This window comes from Phodopus roborovskii, unplaced genomic scaffold, assembly GCF_943737965.1.
Source record: "Phodopus roborovskii unplaced genomic scaffold, PHOROB, whole genome shotgun sequence".
Taxonomy (NCBI): domain Eukaryota; kingdom Metazoa; phylum Chordata; class Mammalia; order Rodentia; family Cricetidae; genus Phodopus; species Phodopus roborovskii.
In genome coordinates, this window is record NW_026126645.1 from 2,104,009 (window position 1) to 2,126,796 (window position 22,788).

General features: G+C 46.1%; 1 pseudogene; it reads right to left on the minus strand.

Annotated features, from left to right (window-relative positions):
* LOC127213223 (GTP-binding protein SAR1b-like) lies at positions 1-597 on the minus strand (annotated as a pseudogene).
* Between the last annotated feature and the right edge of the window lie 22,191 nt (positions 598-22,788).

The following is a 22,788-nucleotide window of genomic DNA, read 5'->3' on the forward strand; positions in this document are numbered from 1 at the left end:
CTAACCGATGTACTGCGCCATCCATCAGAAACCTTGTCCATAGCCTTGCCTTTTCAGCACACTGCACATGAATGCTGCCAGAGGCCTGGCATTCAGCTCCTTCGGTGACACACTAACCTTTCCTGTTGTCTGCCCACATGAGCCAAACATCTCTTGTAACCTCTCTTCACTGATGGCTTCAGGTCTGTCAGTCTTATTTCCAAGAATTAATATAGGCACATTGGCAATGGTTTCATCTGTCAGTAGTGAACGAAGTTCTTCTTTTGTTTCTAACAGCCTTTCACGGTCTGCACAATCCACAATACAATGCCATTGATAGCAGGAAGGCAATTTTCCCTTCTCTTCGGGTTTGGATGTGCCCACCCAGATCAAAAGCTGTAAAAGTCATGCCAGCAATAGTGAGTTCTTCTGAAGTGGGATGTAGTGTTGGGATGTGCTGGCCAAGCCTGTCATCTTTCAGCATGTGTAGCAACATTGTTTTCTCCGTATTATCCAATCTAAGGATAATCAGTTCATCAGTTTTTTTTTTTTATACAGTCCTAGAAACTATAGCACACTGCTGAAACCACTATAAATCCAGTCAAATATGAAGGACATGTCCGGATCTCACAGGGTCTCCTAAGCATTTCTGCAAAGAAGAAAAGAGCCCTCTACCTCCTAAACCTGTGACCTCCTCTTCAATTATTATTGCTGTGTGTGTGTGTGTGTGTGTGTGTGTTTAGCACACTGAGCCCATTTAGTGTTGCTCATATGTACATGAGCTTAGGGCTGATCACTTGAAACTGGATAACTTACCAATGAGACTGCACTGAAGAAACTGAATTTGAGCCCCAGAGCTCACATTGTGGGAGGAGAGAACTGACTCCTACAGTACCTTCTGGCTTCCACAAGCATGCTATGAAGCCTACATATGCCACATCAATTCAAACTTTAAAAAAAAAAATGGTTGAGGATGTAGCTCATTTAGCAGAGCACTTGCCTAGCACATACAAAGCTCTAAGTTCCACTCCGTTCTATGTTCATCCTGTTGCTGTGATCAAACACTCTGACCAAAAGCAACTTAGAGTAGGAAAGGGTTTACTTAATTTCATCTAATATGTTACAGAATGTCATCAAGGGAAACTAAGTCAGGGACTCAAGGCAAGAGCCTGAAATAGAATCCATGGAGGAATGCTGCCTACTGGTTCTCGCTCAGGATCATGCTCAGCTAGCTTTATTATGTAGCCCAGCACCACCTGCCTAGGGAATGAAGCCACCCACAATGCAATGGACCATCTTATGCCAGTTAACAATTAAGATAACCCTCCAACACATGCCCACAGGCCAGCTGGATTTAGGTAATTTCCTCAATGGAGGCTTCTCTCACTAAAGTGACTCATAGGCTGTCTCAAGTTGATAATTAAGGCAGACCAGGGCACATCCCCAGAACCATGAAGAGTGAGTGTGATGGCACATGCCGGTAATCACAGTGCTTGGGAAGTAAAGGCAGGAATGTCAGAAGTTCAAGGTCACCCTCAGCTACAGACTATGAGACACAATCTCAAAAAATAAATAAAAACTCAGACTTTAAGAAAAAGAGTATATCCTCCTCATCCATGAAGGAACAGTTGAGGATCAGAAGTATGTGGTAATAAGTTGTGATCTAACAAATAAAGCTTGCCTGAGGATCAGAGTGCAAAGCTAGCCACAGTAGTTAGCCATAGAGGCCAGGCAGTGGAGATACATACCTAATAGTATTATACAGTAATATATGGCGCCACAACGTGGCTAATAAGAACTTCCATTTGGAACTTAACAGAACCTTAAAAAAGGGTTTTAGAAACCAAAAACACAGAGAAAAGCAAGGCTTCTTCGTAGCAGCATTTTTCTTGGTTGGGCTCTGTTTTGCTAGATTCAAGCAGAGATTTGCATGGCTCCTTTAAGGGAGGTTTCCTGACTCAGCATAAGCAGCAAAAAACCACACGGCTTTTAAGAAACTCTGCTAACAATTTATTGGTGTGTATCAGAGCTGCCAATGGCAGTAACCACATCTCCAAGCCGGCAACATGCTGCTGGGTGCAGCGTAGACCAAGGCAGTGAGCACAGCTCTCAGTTCTGGCAGTAAAAGTACCTGCGCCATCTTGGATAGACCGTGGCTAACCCAGCTATGACTTTCATTTTAGCAGTGTTGTTGTTTACCTGATAAAAGACTCATGGCCACAAAAAGATAAAGATTTACAGTAAAGACAGATTCACATTAAGAAAAACCTCTAAAAGTTTACAGTGTATTTTAAAATATATGTAGGCTTGGGAGAGAAAAAGAATAAAATGGTTTAAAAAAGACAGAGAGGAGCTGAGTGTGGTGGCACACGCCTTTAATCCCAGCACTCGGGAGACAGAGGCAAGAAGATCTCTGTGATTGCAAAGTAAACCTGGTATGCAGAGTAAATTCCAGGACGGATAAAAGTTACACAGAGAAACCCTGTCTCAAAAAATGAAAAAATAAAAAGTAAAAAAGCCACGTAAAGATGGAAAGCACAGAAAAACTATATGCTATATGCTATTTTGTTGTCTTTAAATTGTTTGATTTCTGAAGAAATAACAACAACTGATAAAAAATGCTGCTGGATTAATTCAATTTATATATTTTAAAAATGCTTTGACCTCAAAATTTAAATCCAAGGACACATTACTGGGGAAAAGGATTTCTATTTTTGTTTCCACAGAAAATGAAAAGCTGTGGATTCCTTCCAGACTAATGTGGTTTGATCAAGCCAGAGCCCCTGAAACAGAGTTCCTGGTGATCCAACATTCAAAACATTTGGGATAAGGCAGCCTTGCAGACTACAGCCAGGATTTCTGCGTCTTCTTAGGAGCCCCATGATAGTGCCCCCTACCAGCAGGAAGCAGTTTGGAAAGAATGACGCCCAATTCCCAAATATTGTCTATAAATGTTTGTTTTCATTTAAATGGGGTTGGTTTAAATGGTTAATGACCACAACCAATCTCTTTAAAGGTAAAAAGGGGATTATGGTATAGATATGAATACTTTGTTTTGGAATGGATTTTCATTTATTGATACAACTTAAGGTCAATTTTGTGATATGGATATTTCTACTTTTGTTTAGGTATTGTGTTTATATAGCTCATTTAGAAATGTAATGTATAATTCAATATAGATTATAGATAGTACCTATGATAGTCAGATCTTATAGTTAAGTTAGTTAAGATTTCTAGATATACAGACATGTATTTGAGATAAATAGGCATTCTTCAAACCTTTCAAAGACCAACAGAATATGGCATTTAAAATGGTTTAGGGTTTTTCTTGACAGTGAGACATAAATGCTCCTGGCAACACCACCTGTGTCAGAAAGGAAGATGGACATCAAAGAGTTTGCTTCCAATATGGCAAGACTAGCCATTTGAGCAAGATACTGCTCTTGGCTGGACTGTTTGACTTTATGCTGTATAAACTTGACATGCAGGACCCACAGAAAAGTGGCTGCTGATACAAGATGGACATTGCTACAGTGTTCCTGCTTCATGGAAGAGTCTGCCAGAGAGTCTGCAGGACACAGAGAAAAATGACTGACAAACTGCCAATACAGATGGGCAGTTCAAAGTTTCCTGCTTTACTGAGGAGTCTGCCAGACACACTATGGCCTATAGGTTAAAGATGAAAAGTTACAGAAGAACTTCAGGTGACTGACCAGACAGTGAGTTGCCTCTGACATTTCTAGAATTTATATACTATCCTTTTGTGGTCTTTGAAGGAGTTGAAGACAGACAGTTATGGTTATAGTTTTCCTTAGTTAAGATTAAAGATAAGTTACATATAGGACTTTAGACTCACAAAGATAGGATAGTTGATGAAATATTTTCTTTAAATCTTGCTAAATGTTAATGGACTAAATATTGTTAACTGTGATTCTTATTTGATAACTGTTGTGTGATATATTTTGCTATGTTAAGGTTAAAACCCTTCTTTTTATTTTAGACAGAAAAGAGATGATGGGAGATGTCATTCTGTAAATATGTTTCTCATACTGGTTAATGAATAAAGCACTGTTAGCCAATAGGAAAACAAGATAGGTGGGACTAGGAGGATTCGAGGAAGTAGTAGAGAGGAGTCAGCATGTAGAGATCTAAGAGAACAGAGGTCTTGACCCTCTCCCCGGTAAGATGAGACCACGTGGAAATACTTAGATTAATAAAAATGGGTTAATAATTAAGACAGCTAGCCGATAAGAAACTAGTATCTGCCAACAGCATTATATTTAATACAGATTCTCTGTGTGTTATTTGGGGCTGGTGCCGCAGTGAGACCAGGCTGGCAGAAAAACCTTACTCCTTACACATACCTTTAATGCCAGTACTTGGAAGACAGAAACAGACAGATCTCTGTGAGTTCAAGGCTACCCTGAGCTTCATGAGATTGATCCAGGCTAAAAGAGAAACAGCTCACACAAAGTGATCCCAGCACTTGTGATCCCCCACCTTTAATCCCAGAACTAGGAAGGTGGAGACAGTAGTGATATGGCTGGGCAGAGAGAGGAATATAAGGTAGGAGGAGACAGGAGCTCACAGGCAGTCTGAGGTTTGGTGAAGATGCAGTCTGGAGATGCAATCTGAGGACGGGATCCACCCCTTCGGTCTGAGCATTGGTAAAGGTAAGAACTTTATAATGGTTGGCTGCTTTGCTTCTTCAGCATTAACCCCAATATTTGACTCTGGGTTTTATTACTAAGAACAATTAGAATTCGTGCTACAGAAGTAGATTTTTCACCAACCAGTGTATGGCTAAGGACCAAGTCAGAAGATGATAACCTCAGCTTTCCCCCAGTTCTCCATGCCAATGGATTGGAGACTGGCTCTTCAACTGGACTTGAAAACTCACTTGTTTCTCTGCTACTTCATAGATCCACACTAGCTTAGTAGGTCAGCATCATTTCCATCTTAAAGATGGATAAATGTGGTCTCCAATATCTCCCCGACTTCTTTGAAGTTAGGCATAAATCCTGACATTGAGTACAATGACCACAAGCTAATGTGTTATTTTAGCCTCTAGAATTTAATAAATACCTAATAACTGTTCGTATATGAGAACAGGCCCTCCCCCCTGCTTTTTTGAGACTGGGTTTCATGCATCCCAGACTTGTCTTGAATTTCCTATGTAATCAAAGATGACCTTCAACTTCTGACCCTCTTGCCTTTACCTCCTGAGTACTGGGACTACAGTAATGCACCACTATGATTCATGCAGTGTGGTAGTTCAAACCCAGGGCCTTGCTCACGCAAGGTGAGCACGCTACCAACTGAGATACCTCCCTTTCCAAAAGCCCACTTAGTAGCTGGGAGTAGTGATGCCCATCTTTAATCCTAGCAATCAGGAGGCAGAGGTAGAGTGTTGTGGAAACTGAACTCAGGACCTGTGGGAAAACATCTGAGCCATCTCTCCAGTCCCAGCTGGGATTCGAACCCAGGATCTCCTGGCTGCTCTTCCAGAGGTCCTGAATTCAGTTCCCACGACAATAGGGTGTTTCTGTGAGTTATTTAGCCTTGCAGGGGTGGGAAGGCTCCCTGCAGGCTTTATGGTTGGCAGGAAAGCATTTGGGTGATAGAAGAATGAAACTCGGTTCAGTTTCACTTAGAAACTGTTACTGGTTCAAACTTCAAGAGTCCAATACCAGTTGTTTTATTTTAGCCAATTTAAGCATAGCACAATCGTGGGAAAAGTGTTCTGATAATTAACTCACTCCCAAATGCACAACAAATTTAAGACATGTTTACATTAAAATTCCTTACAAAGTACATCTGGTTTCTCTCATAAAGATGGGCACTGTTGACTCAGAGATAGTGCCCAAGATTCAGGATCTAGGGAAAACGACTGAGGTAAACAAAAGGCCTGTGGTTGTCAGGATTGGCCAGCCCTAAGATAGCAGAGAAATTGTTGTACAGCACAAGTGACATCACTCATAAGGATGGGTTTTATGGCAATGATCAAGATTTAGGTGGAAAGGGGCTGAGATAAGTAAGTATAAATTCTGGGGGATAAAACAGAGCCTGGCTCAACAGAGAGCAAGGGATCACCAGGCTGAAAATGGCATCCATTGCCATCCTGAGAGGAAGACAGGTAAACATCTCCTTCCTTTGAAGCATGCCTGCATGTTTAGCTTCCCTGGTTTCCCCAGTGCTTATCTGTGTGTACAAGGACTGTTTGCCCTCTACAAGTCTGGTCTAAGTCCCAGGACAACCAGAGCTACATAGATCCTGTCTCAGAAAAAAACAGAAGAAACAAACAAAAATCACTGAATGATAACACTCAGGCTATGGGGCAACAGGTAGCAAAGCTGAGTTTTTGTTGCAATGTTGTCTTAGAGCTTCTCTTCAGTGCCTGCTATAAAGTAACTCCTGTAACCCTTTGCTATAGTCTATGGGAGGCTATTGGTTTTGACTGAGATCCTTGGGCACTGGATCAAATAGATCAAATCAAACTCTACAACGAATGTGTAGTTAAGTAGATTGGAAAAGCCCAGTGTAGTGACTCATGCCTTTAATCTAAGCACTAAGCTTAGCACTAAGAAGGAAGAGGCAGGCAGATCTCTGTGAGTTCAAGGCCAGCCTGATCTACATGGTGAGTTCTGGGAAAGCCAGAGCTACATAGTGAGACACAGTCTGGAAAACAAACAAAAAGATAGATTGGGAACTGGGTTGGTGGCTTATGTTTGTAATTCCAACCCCCTGAAAGACTGAAGTAGGAGCATTGTGCATTCAAGGCAAGCCTGGTCAACATAGCAAGAGTGTCTCAAAAATGAATATAAAAAGGGAGGGCTGGAGACATGATTCAGTGGTTATGAGTGCTTACTACTCTCTCAGAGGACATGGGCTCAATTCTCAGCACTCACATAGCAGCTCACAACTATCTCTGGGAGATGTAATGTCTTGGGCATACAAATAGTACACAGACATACATGCAGGCAAAACACTCAAACACATAAAGAAAAATAGAAAAAAATTAATATACACACACATACACACGTGTAGTGTGGGGATATAGTTCAGTGGTAGAGAGTTTGCCTAGCATGTACAAGGTTTTAGGTTGAATCCCCAATATACACAGAACCAAACACTAGGTGAGTCCTTTTATTTGTCTGAGACAGGATCTTACACTGTAGCTCAAGCTGGCCTTGAACTTAAGCCAACCCTCCTGCCTCAGCCTTCCAGAGAACTGGAAACCCAGAATGAGTCACCAGGTCCAACTCTGGGTTAGCCATATCTAGGTTACTTTCCTTATAAATTAACACAGGATTGACTTCTCCATTATGACAGGTAAATCTAAGTCAGCAATTTCCAACCTTCCTAATGCCCTTACCCTTTAACACAGTTCCTCATGATGTGGTGACATCCCAACCAAAAAATTATTTCATTGTTACTTCTTTGAGCAGGGTGGGAGGGGTGTTTCAAAACAGGGTTTCTCTGTGTAACAGTCATAGCTATCCTGGAGCTAGCTCTATAAACCAGGGTGGCCCCAAACTCACAGAAATCCACCTACATCTGTCTCAAAAGTACTGGGATTAAAGGTATGCACCACCAACAGCCAGTTTCATAGTTACTTTTTAACTGTAATTTTACTACTTTTTTAAAGATTTATTTATTTATTATGTGTACAGTGTTCTATCTGCATTTATTTCTGTCCACAAAAGAGGGCACCGGATCTCATTATAGATGGTTGTGAGCCACCATGTGGTTGCTGGGAGCTGAACTCAGGACCCCTGGAAGAGCAGCCAATGCTCTTAACCTCTGAGCCATCTCTCCAGCCCCTAATTTTGCTACTGTTTTGAGTCACATTGTAAATATCTGATATGTGGAATCTAAGTTGTTTAGTAATTTTCTTGTCTCTCTCCCTTCCCTCCTGCCTGCTCTCCCTCTTTCCTGATTTCTTAGATGGCCAGGCAGACAATGAACTCAAAAGACCCCACTCAACTTTCCGGCCTGTTTCTGCTTTCTTCACCCTTTTCTAGCTATAGAGTCCCCGGCTCCGCACAAAAGGACTCTCGTCCTGATTAACAAGTGAGGTGTTTGCTCTGTTCCAGAATTGCCCGTGAGAACCAGTTAAGACTGCTGAGCCATCCTTGTTGTGGTTTTGTCTACTGACACTTTTTTAGAATCTTCTCACAGTCAGTCACACTAGCCCGATCTCTAAGTGAGGCTGTGGGCGACACTCAGCACCAAGGACAGTGCTCAGCTCAAGGTTCAGATTCTCCAGCTGTGACTGCACAAACTTGCTATTGGTTGCTGTTCTAGATCCTCCCCAGGGGCTCTGGACACAGTGCATCAGAAAACTCAAAAAATAATTGTCTCGTTGGGAATTTATTCCAATTAAGTGATCCTGGATACATTCGAAGATTTGTCAACCAAGATGATTAGAACAGTTTTTAGTAAAATTAAAAATAAGGAGTCATAGATTTTTGTTGAAACACAAGCTTGGGCTGGGCGGTTGCTGGGAGGTGGGGGCGCACTCCTTTAATCCCAGCGCTTGGGAGGCAGAGGCAGGTGGGTCTCTGAGTTCGAGGCTAGCCTGGTCTACAGAGTGAGTTCAAGGACAGCACAGAGCTACACAGAGAAACACTATTTGGAAAAATCAATTAATAATAATGATGATGATAATAACAATAAAGCCAAAAGAACAGGGATTGGAACAAGTCAACTGTAGAATGTTCATGCATAGCTCTATCTCATGGTGAATTACTAGCTGAAGAAATTAAGAAGGAGCAGGGGATGCCTACAGCCCCAACCCATTCATCTCTGGGGTCCCAGCACCCAGGGCTGGGCTGTGGAGGCAACAGGACATGGGGGTGGAAGGTGAACTGGAGTGGTCTGCTCCCTTCCTGAAGGAAGGCTTGCCTGCAGGGTTCAGAGTCGCAGCCCCTGCCACAGTCTAAAGGTGTTCTCTGTAACAAGCCACACAGTCAGTTCCTAAGGACTAGGTGGTGTGCCTACAAACAAGCCTGGTTTGGGGAAAGTTGGCCAATGAGTAAAAAGCAGGTCTGATGAAATTAGAGTTCTGGGTTTGTCCTGACCTTCAATAGGTCCCTTACTCCAAGGAACCTTGTCTTCGTTAAGTACCTATCATGACAATAAAACACCATGACCAAAAGCAGCATGGGGAGAAAAGGGTCTATTTTACCCTACAGTTCTCAGGCCACACTCCATCACTGAGGGCAGTCAGGGCAAGAACTCAAGGCAGGAACCCAGAGGCAGGAGCTGAAGCAGAAGCCACGGGGGAGTGCTGCTTGCTGGTTTCCCAGCCTTTCTTTTCTTTTAATTTATTTCCTTGTATTTTACGTACATTGATGTTTTTCTGCATGTATGTCTGTGTGAAGGTGTCAGATCCTGTAGCATGAATAATAAAAAACCAGAGACAGATATTGGGGTTCAAGCTGAAGAACAGAAAAGCAAAGCAGCCAGTCACTAGAGAGTACTTACCTCTACTAAGGCTAAGGAGATCCTGTCCTCACCATGGCTAGAGACTAAAATGCCAGAATAAGAGATCCTGCTCCTGTCTTATATATCTCTCTAGTGCTGGGATTAAAGGTGTGAACTCTATTGGTCTTAAACTCACAGACATCCATCTGCTTCTGTCTCTTGAGTCCTTGGATTAAAGGTGTGTGCCACCATTGGCCAGTTTCTATAGCTAACTAGCTTGGCTGGCTTTGCATTCTGATCCCTAGGCAAGCATTAGATCATAAACAATATCTCACCATAAGATCCACTGGAACCAGAGTTACAGACAGTTGTGAGCTATCATGTGGGTGCTGGGAATTGAACGCTGGTCCTCTGGAAGAGCATCCAGTGCTCTTAATCGCTGAGCCATCTCTCCAGCCCCCTCCGCCTTTCATACAGAACCTAGGACCACTTGCCCCAAGGCAGCCCCTACTATGTCAACCAAGAAAATGTTCACAAGGCTGCCCAGAGACCAATCTGGAAGGGGCATTTTCTCAATAGAGGTCGCCTTTTCCAAAATGACTCTAGATTGTGTCAAGTTGACATAAAACTAGCCAGCATAACCCTATTCCTACTTATCTGTCAGTATAGCTGAGGTCCGGGGTTCCTCTTCCCCTTTTTTAAACCTGATGATGCTGGCAATATTTCCTTTAAAATATCTATGACAAGGTAGAAACACATGGGGGCGCTCTCATCACAAAAGAGGAAAATGTAAAAATTTCTCTCTCTCTCTCTCTCTTTTTTTTTTTTTTGGTTTTTCATAGATAGGGTCTCTCTGTGGCTTTGGAGGCTGTCCTGGAACTAGCAGGCTGGTCTCGAACTCACAGAGATCTGCCTGCCTCTACCTCCTGAGTGCTGGGATTAAAGGGATGTGCCACCACCTCCCAGCAGAGGAAAATATTTTTACAACTAGGAAAATTGGTAAGTGGGGATGTCTTGGGAGGGGCTGTTATAACAATATTCTTTATTATTTTCCTTTTTTGACAAGGTCTCATGTAGCCCAGGCTAAGCTTACTTGCTAGATAGCCCAGGGTGATCTTGACCTCCACTTCCAGAGTGCTGAGATGACAAGTAGGCACGGTGGCACATACTTGGCTTATGTGACTCTAGGGATCGAACCCAGGACCTTCTTCATGGTAGGCAAGCACGAACTCTGCCCCCAGCTCCTCCTATTGGCCTTTTTTTCTCTGCAGCTCCGGTTCTTCTACATCATACCTCCCAGAGAAGCCAGTTCCTCCTGGGAGCCCTCTCCTGGGCCCAGCTTGGAGATACTCCAGCAGAGCTGAGGGCAATCCTGGGGCTCCCTCATTTGCCTTCTTACCTCAGTCACTGTCCTGCAAGCTGAAGTCTGCCATCAGAAAGCCTTCATGTCATGTGCCTCCCCATGCTTTTCTGCTGTGTCAATCAGAAGAGCGCATCTGGCTCCCGTCACTCGGTCTCAGGCTGGAAGCAGAAGCAGCACACAGAGATTTCTTTTTCCCTCTTTCCTCCTTCCTTCTTTATGTTCTTTTTTGTGTGTACATGTTCGTGTGTGCCCAGATGTTTATGGAGGCTTGAGATCAATGCCAGAGGTCTTCCTCGATTGCTCTCCATCTTACTTTCAGAGTTAGGGGCTCACAAACTAACTAGGTAGTGTAACACGCTCCAGGGATCCCTGTCTGTCTTCCCAGGGCTAGAATCAGTTACAGGCACATGTCCAGCTTCTCACATGGGTACTGCGGGATTCTGAACTCAGATCCTTGAGCCTGCATGGCAGAGCCAATTACCTGAGTCTGTTTGACAGGTGTGGTGGTACACACCCTTCATCTCAGCACTCTGTGTAACAGCCCAGGCTGGCCTCAAACTCACAGAAATTCACCTGCCTCTGTCTCCCAAGTGCTGGCATTAAAGGTGTGGGCCACTACCACCCAGCATGACAATTCTGTTCTTAGGACCGTCTTAGTCCATTTGAACTTCTATTACAAAGATCCCACAAACTGAGGGGGGCATGAACAAGAGAGGCTTACCCTTCACAGTTCTGGTAGAGGGGGTGTCTGGTGAGAACCTACTTCCTGGCTCCTAAGTGACTTTCTCACTGTGTTCTCACATGGGGAGAGGGACAAGGGGCCCCCTGGGGTCACTCTCACAAGCACAAACCCCAGGACTCTCATGACCTCATCACTTTTCAAAGGCCACATCTCGGTTGGGCAGGGAGGTGTTATCTTTCGTCCCAGAATTTAAGAGGCTAAGACAAAAACTTGAGGCCAGCCTGAGCTACACAGTATATTTTAGACTACAGTGTGAGACTTGTCTCTCTCTCACACACACACACACACACACACACACACCCTATAACTCACAAAAGTCCCAGATTCATGTATAATTTTATTTAAAAAATATGTCTTCTGAATCAGAAATCAGATGTACTCTCTGCTGTTTAAGTTGGCATCAAAGCTGGTATTTGGAAATTGCAAACTCACTCACTGTCACAGCTGGCTCATGTGCCTACAGTCAGTTTAACTTTCCTGTCACTCTGTAGTGTGCCTTACCCTAGGTTTCTCCAGGTCACCTGTATTAACCATACCTACACTAATAGCTCCTTGGAGCCACAGGGGCTGGCATCTTGAAACTCTGGCGTCCTGTCATGGACATGGGAGAAACTGCATTGGTGATGTTGGTGATACCCCCAAAGAAAAGAATGGGAACAAATCAATTCTCTGTAGTCATGTCTGGAGCCACATGGAAGAAAGGAGATTGGTGGCATCCCTACGGTCCATTGCCTGGGCCGCTAAGGGTTTGTCACAGTTGAGTTGTCCTTTGGGGAAATGTTAGGAGAGTTGCAAGAGTCAGATTTTCATTCATGTTTTTGCCACAAACCTAGTCTTCAAAAAAGACCCTGTGCAAGGCTGAGCAAGGCGGGGTGGAGGCCGGGCATGGGCTCCTCTCTGGTTGGTTGCCTCCTCCGATCCCACATCCCAGTGTTCTTGGCTTCTGGAGACCAGAAAATAAAGAGTCTATATTCTTACATCCAGATAGGCTCTACACATGGATTAAAAATAAGAAATAAAAAGCCACCCACCTAGTTAGTAAAATGAAAGGACATACCTCTAACAAAGACTTTATAGTCTCAATAAATACACAGAAGACAAACAGAACAACCTATAGCCTCACTAGTACCCAGGGAAACAGAAAGCCAATACACTTTCACTCATTAGATTGGAAATTTTTCAAAAGATTGGTAACATGGAATTCTGGTATTTCAATTGGGTGTGGTTAGTGCATGCCATGACTGTAATCCCAGCACTTTGGGAGGTGGGGGCAGGAAGATCAGAAATTTAAATTTGGCCTTGGTTACCAACAAAATCAAACAAGCAAAGAGGTGCTGGGGAGATGGGTTAGCAGTAAAATACTTACTCTGCAAGCATGAGGACCAGTGGTGTATGCTTATAATTTCAGGGCTGCGGAGACGGATATCTGGGGCTCGTTGAATGGCCAGCCAAATTAGAGAACACCAGGTTCAATGACACACCCTGTCTCATAAAAATAAGAGGGGCTTTTCTTTTTTAATGTAATTTTTATTTATTCATTCATCTAATTTTTATGTATTTGGCTGGCATGTATGTTTGTGTGAGAGAGTCAGGTCTACCGGAACTGGAGTTACAGACAGTTGTGAGCTGTCATGTGGGTGCTGGGAATTGAACCCAAGTCTCTTGGGAATAGCAGCCAGTGCTCTTACCCACCAAGTCGTTGCTCCAGCCCAAGAGGGGTTTTCTTCTTTCTTTTCTTTTCTTTTTTTTTTTTTTGAGACTGTTCTGGAAGTCACTCTATAGACCAGGCTGACCTGGAACTCACAAAGATCCTCCTATCTCTGCCTCCCAAGTGCTGGGATTAAAGGTGTGTGCTATCATCGCCCAGCAGATGAACTTTTCTTAAACTGCTGGAAAGATGGAGGTCATTTAGACCAAGTGTGTTCACCCAGAGCAGCCCATAGTCGGTCTTCCTTCCTTCTTTCTTTCCTTCCTTCCTTTCTTTTTCTGGTTTTTCAAGACAGGGTTTCTCTGTGTTGTCCTGGCTGTCCTGGAACTCCCTCTGTGGACCAGGCTGGCCACAAACTCAGAGATCCACCTGCCCCTGCCTCCTGAGTGCACTTACAACCATCTCTAACTCCAGTTCCTGGAGGCTTCTTTGTCCTCTTTTGGCCTCCTCAGGCCCCAGCCTGACAGGCTCTTCCCAGACTGTCCTGGAACTCAATATCCTCCTGCCTCAGCCTCCCAAGTGCTGGGATTGCAGGTATTTGCCTGTAACTATACTTTACCAGTAACTATACTTCCACACTGAACACAACAGGTGCAGGATGTGTTCAGCCTCACAGAGAGTCCTGTCTGGCTAGTTAGGGAAATTAGTCTGGAGGCTTGAGCCTGGAAGAGAAGCTAGGACCTATCCTGAAATGGCTGGGAATCCCAGGACAAGTCTCACATCCCTGGATCTCATTCCTTCCATGAAGCATGGCGGGTAAAGACCGGGTGATATGTGAGTGAGCATCCTTGAGGCTCTGGCCTTCAGGGGTCAACTCTGTGAATACCTCACTTAATTTCCAGTTACCTCTCCTTAGTCTCTTCCAGAATTCAACCTTCCCAGCTGTCCATTTGCTGTCCCATACCCGCACAAAGGAACTTGCAAGGGGTCTCATAGTGGCTTACTGTAGGTGTCTGCCATGTCTGCCTGGACCTACTCTATCTGCAACACCCACATCTCTCTCATTAGAGCTTGGATTGGGGATTTGGGGTTGGTTAGTAAATCAAGACAGGAAGTGGGAGGAGGGACCGTTGGTGACTTGATCCAATCAGAAACTGAGTAGAGTGGAGAGCTGGTCCTCAAGGGGGAGTGAAGAAGGAAGGTGTGAGGGACAGAGACAGCATGCCAGGAGAGAGAGGCAATGAGAAGACCCCCCCCCCAGCTTTTGTATGTCACATGGTATGAGTGTGCAGGTCAGAGGACAACTTATGGGACTCAGTTTTCTCCCTCCACATAGGTCCAGGGGATGGAACTCCGGCCACCAGGCCTGGTGGGAAGTATCTTTCCTGACTCAACCATCTTGCCAGTCCCTTATCATTATCTTCTATTGATTATCTTCTGCTGACCTTTTGAAATTTCCCTTTTATGTTTATTTGTGTAGTATGTATATATATGTCTCTGGGTACATGTGTACTGTACATACATGCAGAGGTCAGAAAACAATTTGGGGGAGTGGGTTTTCTCTTTCCATGATTTAGGTCCAAGGAATGGAACCTAATAGTCAGGCTTGGTGGAAAGTAGCTTTCCCTGCCGAGCTGTCTGTCCAGACCCTCCATTGATTTTCTTATTATTTCTTATTACCATTTAATTTTTGCTTGCCACTAATGGTTCCTAACTCACATACTTACTCATTACTTTTGTTGTTGTTGCTAGAGATGGAATGTAGGTCCTTGCACATGATGAGCAAGTGAGTTATCACCCAGCCACACCCCAAAGTACTCACAGTGGTTAAAGCAAATCGTTTGGGTTTTGTTTTCAGTTGGGAAAAAGGCAAATGCTGAATACACACACACACACACACACACACACACAGAGAGAGAGAGAGAGAGAGAGAGAGAGAGAGAGAGAGAGAGAGAAAGGAATGAATATGAGAGGGGCCACTGGCCTGCCAACATAATAACAAGCCTCTGTACAAGCAAACAAATTGCCCAGAGAGGGGTTGGCTCCAAGCTGCACAGATGGGTGGACTTTGAGAAGTCTCTTGATCTCCGTGTTGCACAGATGAAGCAACTATTCCTGACTACAAGCCCCTGGGAGATGCTGGCAGAAACCATTGGAAGGGAAGAGACTACCAGGGGAGGCCACATCTAGAAGGCAGATTTTCCCTTGAAAGGCCAGCAGATGGCGCTAGCGAAGCGCCGAAGAGTGGGTCGCACCGAATCCTGAGCAAGATCTCTGCCCTTTGGTGTAGAAGGGAAATCTGTGAGCCCGGACTCCGGAGCAGACAACCTTGGACTATTATAACTCTCTCTCTCTCTGCTTCTACCTTTTAATGCCTGGGTAACCTGCGTGACCCCTCTGAGCCTCAGTTTCCCGTCTGGAAAGTGAGACTGGCCTTCTTCCTGGGATGGAGATATTTACCCCAGAAAGCACAAGCAAGGGTCAGCTGATGCAGAGACTCCCAAGAGCCCAACTGTGAGGTCAGACCCTCCAGCCAAGTGTCTGATGTCTCTCTCACCCTCCACAAGGAATATTCTCCCTTCTGGGATTCATAGCCTCTAGAAAAATGGAGACTTCATGTTTCCTCATCCCCAGTTGTGTGTGTGTGTGTGTGTGTTTTTTTATTACTTTAAATTATGTATATGTGTGGGGAAGAGAAAATGTGCCCATGAGAGCTAGCATCCCTCAGAAGTCAGAAGAGGGTGTGGGATCCCATAGAGCTGAAGTTCAGGAGGTTGTGAGACACTGGCCATGGGTGCTGGGAACCGAACTGGGGTCCTCTCCATGAGTAGAGAGCATTCATCAGCCACTGAGCCTTCTCCAGCCACTAGCCTTCTTTCTCTTCAGCCTCCCCAGGTATATTTTAAAACCCTAACAAGGTAAAATTTATAGAACACAACATTTGTTCACTTTAAACATGCAATTGCATGATTTTCAGTAAGTTTACCAAGTTGGCCCGAGACTTGGTTTACAAAACCCTGTATTTCAGGCTTGGTGTAGTGGTGCACACCTGTAATCCCAGCACTGTGGAGGTGGAGGCAGGAGGATCAGGAGTTCAAGGTCAGCCTAGGCTACATAGGGAGTTTGAGGCTGTCACAGATTCATCCAACTGCTCCTAGGATGTTAGTGCTTGGCCACTCTCCATCACTGGCCTCCATCACTAACGGTCACTACTGTCCCTCCTCCCTCTCCCCACTTTCTGGCCTCTCCCTGATATAGTCCCTCCTTTTCCTCTGTGTTCTCACCACGGTTTGCTGAGTGAGTGAGTGAATGAATGAAAACTAACATCATCCTATTACTCAAGTTGGATCCATCATTCATTCATGGCACCCCACCTGCCAGCCACCTATAAAATCTAGCTGGGGACTGGCTAGCACTCTGCTCTGCTCTCATCCTGCCTTTGGCCTTGGCTGTGACCTGGCCCCCAACACATGCACATCATGATCTCTGGATTTTTCTTCCCCTTGATTTCCTCTCAGAAAACCACCTCACCCTGTCCTAAGAACAAGCTCCCCACTCAGTTGTAATGAGGATGAGGCCCACCCCACAGCTGAGACCAGAGAGTCTTAGGATTCAGTCCCTGCCAATTAACTTAGCCAGCCTCTAGTACCCAACCAAAGGAGGAGCTGACACTATCTGAGTGCCAGTTTTCTGGCCTGTAGAATGAGCGTGCCAGCAGCAATGAGTATAGGGTTAACGGTTTGAGCATTAAATAAGACGGTGAAGGCACAAGCCTCTGGCAAGGCAGGGCTCAAGCTTTGCATCCCATTTTATGACACTACCCCAAAATGGGCAAGCTGTCATTTCGTTTCTCTCCACCAGGGGAGCTGTGACCCACATCCAGGGAAATGGCCCTATGGGGAGGGACTGCTTAGTTTCTTCTGATTCCCTGCCTTCTCTTCTTATCGCTCTTCCTGCCTCTGGATCAATGGCCTGGGCAGGAGAGGGTGAGGGGTGGGTTTGATGGATCTCGGCCTGCCTGATTCCTTTGAATGCTGCCTGAGAGCAGAGGCTGAGAGTGTCCCGTTCTTCTGTACCATGTGGCCGGGTGGTGCCAAGCATGGCTATTTCCTTCTGTCTCTCTCATCCTTCTCTTTCTTGCCAGGTCCCCAAGGCCTTGATCCAGGTCTGTGTTCAAAGACTGAATTCTACTCCATTTGGCCTGGAACTTCATCAGAGCCACCATTCTGCATAGATGAGTGCTTACATTTGTTTTCCTGATATCCTCAAAGTTGATGTTTTATATCTTTCTGTGGACAGTCTGATGCTCTGTGATAAAAATGATTAACAATAGTCAGGTGGTGGTGGCACACACCTTTAATCCCAGCACTTGGGAGGCAGAGTCAGGCAGATCTCTGTGAGTTCGAGGCCAGCCTGGTCCACAGAAGGAGTTCCAGGACAGTCAGGACTGTTACACTGAGAAACCCTGTCTTGAGGGGAACAAAAAAAAAAAAAATTAACAGTGGTACAGCCAGGTACTACTACAGTCCCAGCACTCAGGTGCTGGAGGGAGGAGGGTTAAGAGTTCAGGGTCTTTCTTGACTACACAGAGGCTGAGATCAGCTTGGACTACATGAATACAACAGTAAGAGAGGCTGGAGAGTACTGTCCGCACTTCCAGTGGACTAGGACTCCGTTCCCTGCACCCACAGAGCAGTTCACAGATGTCTGTAACTCAGTTCCAGGAGATCTGATGCCTTCTTCTGTCCTTTGTGGGTACCAGGTACGTGGTATACAAACATACATGCAGGCAAAACACACACGCATAAAACAGCGGAATAAACAAGCCTCAGAAAATTAAAAAGAGCTGTTGGTGAGGGCACACTCCTTTAATCTCAGCAGTTGGGAGGCAGGTGGATCTCTGACTAGGCCAGCCTGGTCTACAAAACAAGTTCCAGGACAACTAGGGCTACACAGACAAACTCTGTCTTGAAACCCCTCTCCTCAAATTAAATGAATAAAAAGAATATTTAAAAATTAACAATAACAGGAGACAGGTGTGATGGCATACATCTTTAATCCAGCCACTCAAAAGGCAGAGGCAGGAAATCTCAGTGAGTTTGAGTCTAGCCTGGCCTACATAGTAAGTTTCAGGATAGCCAGGGCTACAAAGAGAACCTGTTTAAACAAAACAAAACAAACAAACAAAAAAAAAAAAAAATAGGGCTGGGAAGATGGCTCAGTAAAGTAAAGGGTTTGCCTTGCAAGAATGAGGACCTGAATTTGAGCCCTGATCTGAGGAGACAGAGGCAGGAGGACCCGTGGGGCTCACTAGCTCAGCAAGCTTGGAAACTGGAGTTCAAATCCTAACATCTACATAAAAACTAAAGTGTAGCCATATGCACACATATGAGTTCCAGGACAGCCAGCGCTGCACAGAGAAACCCTGTCTCAAAACAAAAACAAAAACAAAAACAAAAAAACCCAAATCCTTTCAGGTACCAGCAAGCAGCTTTACTTGCTAGGACCAGGAAGTGTTTTGCTATGACCAGGAAGTGTTCTGCTAGGACCAGAAAGTGTTCTGCTATGACCAGGAAATGTTGTGGATAAGAGAGAACAAGGTAAAAATCAGCTCTGTCCTTACAGTGCTGACATTCCACTGGGGGTCGTCAGTTGAATGGGAGTTGGATAAACACATGGGTGAGAAAACGCACAGGATGTTACTCAGTGGTGATAGGAAAGTGAGAACCACATAACAGGAGAGGGGCTGGGGGCAGAAGTGGGAGAGGAGGGGGCTGTTTCATGCCCTGTGCTGGTTGGTAAGCACAAGTGAGCCCTGGAGACTCAAGGATATAGCTTAGATGTAGTGTGCATGTGAGACCTTGGGTTCAGCATCCAGCACTGGTTGTCGCTACATGGAGAATAAACACGGAGAGGGGTTGGGTCATAATGGTAGGCAAAAATTGGGCAGTGGAAGAGACGGAGGCCAGATGATGCTATCTTTGGGAAAGAGAGCTTGTGCCTGGGATGACCAGATGTGAAGTTTGGGGGAGGAGTCCTGGACTCCTGAGTAGTGCCTTTATTTCTTTCCTTGCTGCTTAAGGGGGGGGGGATACCCTGTGTTTAGGTAGGGGTCAATTTAGGGAGGGCTTATTTCAGTTCATCGTTCAAGGGTTTCGTTCTTCCGGGCAGAGAGCCAAGGCAGAAGATATGTGGAGCACCTGTTCCATCCACAGGAAGCAGAGGGGTGAACGCTTATGCACAGTTCTTGGTCTCCTTTTTATATAGTCCAGCATCCCACCAGGGAACTGTGCTGCCCGCAGTGAGCACCTACTGTGTAACAGGAACTCTAACAGGAAGATAAACAACCCCAAACAGCTTCAGGAAGTCCCTGAAATCAACCAGATGTACTAGGTCCCTCCCTGCCAGAGTAAGCAATAAAGGGAGATGAGCTGTAAAAACTTTCAGAGGAAGACAGACCAGCCGCCTGGAAGAATCAGAAACCAGCGAGCCCCCTGGAAAGGACACTCCAGCCTGTGGAGCTGCCTGCAGGCTGTGCACTGTGCTCCAGGTTCCCAGCTTTGTCAGCTGTCACCACGCTGGGGTGGACCTTGGTGATGCAGCTGTCTTTGAGTCATTTCTGCTTCTGTAAGTGACCCCAGTAAAACTCACCAGTTTACCAAGCTGGACTTCGTGTCTTTACTTCAGTCTGTTGTAGGTTTCCTATCTGGGGTGAGTAGATGTGTGTGTTTCATCTCCCCAGGAAAAGTCCTCACACAGTACCATTTTGATTACCCTAATTAAGACAGTCCCCTACTGGGATGCCCAGAAGCCCATCTTCCAGGTGGGCCTACATCCCACAGCTGAGACTAAGTAGGGAAGGAAAGATGGAGGTGATTTTGCTGAGAAGGCAGAAGGCGGCAGGTGGGGGCAGGGGTAAATGGAAAAAGCCCACTAGAGGGCGTAGCATGTGTGGGTTCATGTTGAACAGGGCAGTGGAGAAGATACTGAAGTAAAATCTGAGCTGAGACAGACTGCTGGTCATCTACAGGTAAAACTATTCAGAGCCTCAGAAGTGAAAACTCCTTGGAAATTGAGCATGGCATGGTCTCAGACCACACTGCTGTAAGTGAAGAAACTTTGGTTGGAGAATTATGGCAGGTATCCCAACCCCCAGCTCCCACCCCAACCCCCACAATTCCCACCCCAACCCCCACAATTCCCACCCCAACCCCAACTCCCACCCCAACCCCCACAATTCCCACCCCAACCCCCACAATTCCCACCCCAACCCCCAGCTCCCACCCCAACCCCCACAATTCCCACCCCAACCCCAACTCCCACCCCAACCCCCACAATTCCCACCCCAACCCCAACTCCCACCCCAACCCCCACAATTCCCACCCCAACCCCCAGCTCCCACCCCAACCCCCAGCTCCCACCCCAACCCCCACAATTCCCACCCCAACCCCCCACAATTCCCACCCCAACCCCAGCTCCCACCCCAACCCCCACAATTCCCACCCCAACCCCAGCTCCCACCCCAACCCCCACAATTCCCACCCCAACCCCCAGCTCCCACCCCAACCCCCAGCTCCCACCCCAACCCCCACAATTCCCACCCCAACCCCCACAATTCCCACCCCAACCCCAGCTCCCACCCCAACCCCCACAATTCCCACCCCAACCCCAGCTCCCACCCCAACCCCTGCCAGAGCATATGACTCCAGTGTAGACTGCCTGTAGTCTGTATGTTCATTCAGATATCTGACACTTTGGTGCCCTCCTGCGTAGGGTGTAGCCAGTGTTGTTTTGTTTGTTTTTTCTGTACCACAACACTGGCTCTCAGCACTTGTCAGAAAGTTGTGACAAAATGACAGGGAGAGAGTAAGCCAGGTCCAAAGGAGAAAAAACAGGCCTAGAGAATTCTAGAATCAGACTGGGCAGACTCTCAAGGCATCCTTTATTTAAGGGGCCTTAGAGATGAGAGGCGGGGTCTCCTCCACCTGTATCAGCATCATCTTCGTCACCTTACTATGCCTGTTTTAGCCACCCCCAGATGCCAGGCAGTACCCCCTTTATTACCTCATCAACTGTTAGGGGGCTGCTTTCCTTATTTCATTATACTTATTATTTTGATATTTTGGCATAGGCTCTCCAAGCTGGCCTTGGATTCATGGCAATCCTCCTGACTCAGCCTCTGAAGTGTTAGGATTACAGTCCAGAGCCATCATGCTCTTTGGTTTTTAGGTGAAGAGATGGCCTTGTTATGTATCTCAGTCTGGCCTCAAACGCGAGATCCCCTTGCCTCAGCCTTCAGATTCTGGGATGACAGGTGTGTACCACCACAGCTTCAGGTATTTCGTGTGCAGGTAGGAAGGCATCCTGGGAGCAGGTGAGATGGACCTGGGGCCCCCAGCTCTCCCTCCCCTCCCTTCCCCTCCACTCTACATCCTTGACTGGAAGGCTCTCATTGCCTCGGTAACCCTCGGCTACAAGGCAGAAGGGGGCTCCCCTTAAAACCCCAAAGCAGTAAATTTATGACCAATAAAGGGAAGTTTGGCTTTGCAGAGAGTGGGCACTGGCTAAAAATACTAGTGGCTTCTTGAAGCACAAAGATGAATTCGTAGATAGTTGACCTCCATATGCAGCTGGACAGAAACCAGATCATGACACCCCACTATCTAAAACCACCCACTGCTCCCCGGTTAGAATGCAGACCTCGATGCTGACTCTTCAGGTCTCTTCTCTCCGAATCGCCCAGTTGGCTCTGGCCATGCTGATCTCTGCAGCCCTTGGAATGTGATTCCTGCCTCAGGGCCTTTGCACGTGTTCTTCCTGCTGCCTGGATGCCATCTGCCCTGGAGGCAGCCTCATCTTCCATGCCTCAGCTAACATGTTACCTCTTCCAGGATGGACGCTCTTTGAGTGAAGGGGCCTGTCTGTCCTCGGCTGCTCAGTGCTCAGTGTGGGCTAGTTTTCCAGCACCTGCTGTGGGATGAATGCTGAGCAAGGCTCCCTTGTGTCACTCCCCCCCCCCCCATCCTCCAATAACAGGCTGTGAGGGGCTTCTGCCCCTTTACAGAGAAGGCATGGAGACATAGATGCGATAGGGACCCAAGGACACAGCCAGGGAGGCGGGGAAGAAACTAAGATCTAGGGACAAGGGCTGTGTCTCCTCTCCCAGTAGAGTTTGTCCCTCTGTGAAACTGATTGAAGCAGGGCCGTGCTGGCCCATGCCGTTAATCCCAGCACTCAGGAGGCAGAGGCAGAGGCAGGCGGATCTCTGTGATTTCCAGACCAGCCTGGTCTACGGAGTGAGTTCTAGGACAGCCTCCAAAGCTACACAGAGAAACCCTGTCTCAAAAAACAAAACAAACAAACAAAAACAAAATCCCCCAACCCAAACAAATAAAAACAACTGAAAGGCGAGAGACTGGAGAGGCCGCTCAATGAATGAAGAATGGACTGCTCTTAGATAGGGCCCAAATTCGGTGGCCGCACCCACATTGGGTGGCTCCCAGCTGTAGGTATCTGAGGCTGTCTTCTGCCTTAAACACCTGTGCACCTACCCACTCCCACAGGCAAGCACACAGAGTTAAAAATAAAGCAAATCTGTTTGAAAAAGCAAAAGTGAAACAAACTAAC